The 5,424-nt window shown below is 34.2% G+C and overlaps 1 long non-coding RNA gene and 1 pseudogene across 1 annotated transcript; both read left to right on the top strand.

Annotated features, from left to right (window-relative positions):
* Positions 1-1,700: 1,700 nt before the first annotated feature.
* On the top strand, positions 1,701-2,394 carry LOC124440468 (annotated as a pseudogene).
* A 1,278-nt stretch (positions 2,395-3,672) lies between these two features.
* On the top strand, positions 3,673-4,885 carry LOC124440091. The gene is made up of 3 exons (XR_006946551.1): positions 3,673-3,769; positions 4,089-4,197; positions 4,453-4,885. It is a non-coding gene; the product is annotated as an uncharacterized LOC124440091 (long non-coding RNA).
* Positions 4,886-5,424: the final 539 nt, after the last annotated feature.

Below are 5,424 nucleotides of genomic sequence, written 5' to 3'. Positions count from 1 at the left end.
TCAGGGTAAAACTAATGTTACTAATGTTATGAACATGTTGTGCTTGTAATTCTCCACAAATCTGCAGCTAGGAGCTTGCTAGAACTATTGCATAGCAACATATAAATCCGTAAGGAAAAAATATTGTAATAATCCATATATGTGAGATAAAAACATCTCAAAACTCAAGAAAAAGTTTAATTTGAGGCGATCACGTGATCAGACCAATGTTTGCAAACTGACATCATGAAAATAATTCAAGAGCACAAGACAATAAATGAAGCATAGACAGAAGGAAGCAAAGAAAGAGAGTGTTTTAAGATTTGGTGTGTCTCAATGCTTTCAAAAATTTTATTTTCTATGGTGACTTAGAGTTGCTTATTAATTTTTCTACACAACGTAACGTCTTTTGTGGTTTGATCTATGTCAAAACAAATCCATTTGATGGTCTTGATTCTACATCGTTTGCTGGATGTTTCTAGGTACGCAACATGTTTTCTTGTTTAGGTGATTCGTTGATTCTGCATAGCTTCCTTTTTACTTCTTTGTGTGCATCATCCATGTATGCCATCGCAATTTCGTCTGTTGTTTAGCGTCTTCATTAATTCCTGCAAGCGCAGCGTCTTTGATGTTTGGGGGCTTCATCGACTCGTGGACTTAAGCTAACTCGAAACTATATAGGTAACATTCATCACATTCAGTTAACTACGTATTACTTAATTTTACTGTTTTTACATCTCGTATTAAGACATCATTCAAAATTTGTAAAACGTTCATAATTCATAATCTTAACATGTATTTGTGTAAATTGTTTTATGAAAACCTTTATAGGTATGTCATTTACAACTAGTCGGGTTATACACGTACATACTATTGTATACTGACGTACATAAAGAGTGCACAATACTTTGTCTAGAATTATCCACAAAAATCAGAGGAAATAGCCAATCTTAGTTTCAAACATACGCGTAATTAAAACCACGTACTTGACATAACTAGTTACGCAAATGCACTTAAGTTTAAGTACAGTTTTATGTACGTTATCCGTGTGGCATAACTGCACCTAGTTAACTAGAACATAAATGCCTCGAATCATAAGTGTAAAAATATAAATCACAAAAAAACATCGTGGTTGCAATATTCACTCTCACTTGGCAGTAACATTGAAAAGTATTTAACGAAATCAACGCTAAACTACACAATACCTACTGTACAACAGGTATCTCGAATTTCGACATCCAAATCGAGGAAAAGGTTTGTCTCACTTTTTAAATGTGTAAATATATGTGTGTATGTGTGCATGTATGTATGTATGTATGTATGTCATTCCAGGCATGAAAATTAAACTACCAATGAAACTGCATGCTTTTAGTTATATTTTTAAACCGGGTTTTCTTTTGACTACATCGTGTCAAACTAAAGAGCCTGTTCATTTATTTAAAAATGTGGCTCGTGAACGCTCAAGAAGGAAGCTAAACTTGTAGGTTTTCTTCAAGAGACAACTACAGTTTGAAAATTATGGGTGTTAGTGTAATGACGACAACTTAAAAATAGCAAATTGGCAGATTTTACATTTGATGTCAAGTAAGGTTTGAAAACCAGGCCGAAAATTGAAGAGGGATTGTTATGTACATAGTATACGTATGTCAGAGCCCTGAATTTCCAATTTATTCGATCATTAAGGGTCCTCGCCTGTTTAACTTACTATTAAAAACGGGATAATGGCAAGTGATACGAACTCAATACTTGACATAACTGCGACAGATATGCGAAACAAGGAAATTGAATTCATCAGGACATATTTCAATAGTGTTGGACAACCAGAGCATTATTTGCTGGAAAATATGAAGGAGGTGCTGAAAGTTTGGAGGGGATCTTAGAATCTTAAGCTGTGTTATCGTCGACGTCATTTGTTTGTTCACAAACGCACAACAAACGCAAAGACCACAAACGCTTTTCAATAAATGGTAAGGAAACAGTGCATAGCATCAAAAAGTACGGCACTGCAAAAATACAATATGTAACGGAAAAAAGTGTTCATTGGAGTTTACTTTACAAATTTTAATTTACGCTAATTATTACAAAAGTACTAACGGACCTAAGCATCATCTCTACGTGTTTTTATAGCTCCACCCGTTTTCGAAAATAATAAAGGCAATGTACCAATTGCGATTTTCGGAAATCCATTTACAATAGAAAGCACATAAACTAGGCAATGCATACATGGATCAGAAAAGGTCAGATTTCAAACGCTGTATTACAACGAGATATATTAAACAGTTATCACATTTTTAATCAACAGGCTAAGCAAAATGACCATTTTTAGGACTCGCGAGGAGGGGCAAATAAACAAAAAAAATCTGCTGAGCACAATTACGCCACCAAAACATATCAAAAATTGCAGAACAGTCAAAAATTTGGCTCCCCAGCAACAATCCAGATTCGTGAAATAAAAGTTTTTACGGACTACTATCTTGACAAGACTCTTTATCCAACAGCGAACAGTTTGAAAAAAGCGAAAAAAACCGTTTTAGATAAACTATGAGCAGACATTTCTAAGACTCAAAACAATATGACAACCTCATCAAAGTGCTACGTGAAACTACCTATAGTAATAGAGTAATAAGTAAAATTCACGAGCTTGTCAGTAAGAAAGTTACTCAACCCTTTGTTTCCAAGTTGAGCCTTGTTCGAAATCAGGCATTCACCGTCAACAAACTAAAACCTTTGAAAGAAGCGCTTGACTACGCAAATAAACTGCACGAAATCTTAAATCGAAATTGCCCAGTCAGTGAAGGTTTCCCAATTGGAAATAGTCCAACAAAAAGCGTTTGAAAGTAACAAGTGTGGAGTATCATCAAGTATTTCATAAAAATTGCCTCTTCGTTGCAAAAGAAGCATGCTAATAACTATATCACAACAATGATCCCAGACATAAGTTAAGAGCGCGCGTATCATCAAACAAGGTGAGATAATTTTCATTTTCGCAACCTCGACTGACGAGCTCTTTTTACAAATTATAATTTTTACTCACAATTTACGTTCCAGAATGCACTTGAAGAGCCAGTTGAGCAAGAATTGTTGTATGAGAGTGAAACAGAGGAAATCCAGGAATCACAAGAAAGCACTGAAGTACCGCCAATCAACAACTTGGAACATCAAGAAAGGTCAGTGATTCATTGCAAAACGAGCTGAAATTGTGAATGTATCTTGATGCACTATGTTTTTAAATAATATAGCACCAACAATGATACTTGCAAACAGTTGACATACAATTCATTGTTTCTGACTCCAAGGCAACGAATAAATGTCTTTATAGAAAGACAGTGTCTTGGGGATACTGTGCAGGAATTTGGTCCTGTGAATGTATCAAAAGTAGATCTTTGGTCACTTGTCAGTCCAAAAGATATAACTGAAAAAGAATTAAAAATTATTAAAAAGTTACCACATTCAAACCTGGTTGGCTGACTGACTATGTAAGAGAAAAAGCGTCTAATATAGTCTTCTTATTTATCATTATAAGTTATTGTTTATAACCATGAGTGCTATGTACACGTAAAACTGGCGAGGAAATCTCTTAAAACTATGCTTTCTTTTGATTTTAGGTAATTGACGCTTTTTTGTGGAGTTTGACTGAAAACTACACTACTGTTCTTGCAGCAGAATCATTTATTTCGGACTTTGTTAAAACAACTCAAGCACAAGACGCACATGGGCTAATAGATCTTTTCACCAAACCAAAATTATCCTTTTTCCAATCAACATCCATGACATTCACTGGACACTACTGGTAAGTATTTGAGCTAATCAATGAAGGCAATAATAAAATATAGACATGCATTATATGCATACTTAGCCCACGCGAGTCCACATATTTACATGCAAAAATTACTATCTATAGAAACATTAACTAATTTAATTCCTTAATTAACAAAGAGAAAATTTTTAACTAAATGCAACAGTAATTTTGTGTAATATAGGCTATAGATAAGTTCTCAAAAACAGACTCTACTTGACCAACTTGGAGGAAGTGCAGACAAAAAGAGACCTGATAAACAGATGATGTATCATATAAACAAACAAAGTGGTCATGTTTGTCACTGTTTTAGTGCTTTGGTAGATGTAAAAACAGGTTGGAACTCAAGCTCATGGCAATGTTTTGAACCACTCCATTGTAAACAGGAAGATATGTATAACTGTGGAGTGTACATATGCTTGGTAAGCTTGAAATAGCCTAACTTTACTTGAATAGCTATATTACAAACATGATTATTCAGTAACGGCTCATTTCCATTCAGTTTGCTTGATTTCTAGCCCTTGGCTTGGACTATCAAAACCCAGCAAACATAGAGACTGAGAGAAAACAAATCCTGTCAACATTACTTGGGTCTTGCTATGATGATATTACACAATAAGGCATAAATAACATTTAGTTGAATATTTTTATATGGAATTCATTATGAATATCTTTAGGGAGCAAATTGTGGCTGTTTGCAAAATATGCAGAGAGGATGACAATGAAGACTGGCTGGGTTGTGATCAATGTGGTCAATTTTTTCATGCAAGTTGCCTTAATGTTGACTTTGCCATAACCTTGTCAACACATTTTAGATGCAGATAAAATTATTATCAATATTATATGACATGCAACAAAATCATTGTTATGGTATCAGTGCAAATTGTGCAATTAAAATGAGTGCTTCAAAATATAGTAATGTGTGAATGATAAATACTTTAATTTAAGGTAAAATGAACTGGAAGATTTAATTGATTCGGTACAGTTGTGCTTGCCACTAATTGAATCTCACACATGCAATGAATAGTTTGAAACTGTTGATGAAATGTTACAATAAACAACAAGTTTTACAAATATATCTGAAATAAAATGGCTTATTCCTATTTCTTACCTTTGTGAGGATTCTTCTGGCCAAAAATTTTCAAAAATTCATGTAAATGCGTCTACATAATTACTCTGATACGAAATTCAAACGCAAAATCAAAGTTGAATGAACTTTTAAGAGATAGTCCCACTTGTCCCACATCTCGTATGTAATCCCTATGTAATCAATTATTCATTGTTTGTAAAACTGCCTGCAGGCTCAGCCTCCCTCTCCGCCCGTGGTAAATTCAATCCCACGTACTGACCTCTTGCTCACAAACGTAAAATAGCAACACTAAAAAATGCGAATTTCATTTCAATCATTGAGAGTTTATGTTCCTTATTCATATATGTAGCGAAATCATCCTTGCCACGCTCAGTATTGGTATTTTTTCCTTGTTTGATATTTTCTGTTTGAATATCATTGCTATTTCTTTTGCACACAAACTTTATTCAAATTTTAGTAATTGATATTAATTTGTCGTTGGAAAATTTGATCAATTTCTTGACATTTGTGGCATCAGTCTCGATACTCGTCTTCCAAACCTTTATCAGTGTACTACAGG

The sequence above is a fragment of the Xenia sp. Carnegie-2017 genome, unplaced genomic scaffold (assembly GCF_021976095.1).
Source record: "Xenia sp. Carnegie-2017 unplaced genomic scaffold, XeniaSp_v1 HiC_scaffold_2, whole genome shotgun sequence".
NCBI lineage: Eukaryota > Metazoa > Cnidaria > Anthozoa > Malacalcyonacea > Xeniidae > Xenia > Xenia sp. Carnegie-2017.
The sequence above is the reverse complement of the archived record's forward strand: the minus strand, read 5'-3'. Positions and strand labels throughout refer to the sequence as shown.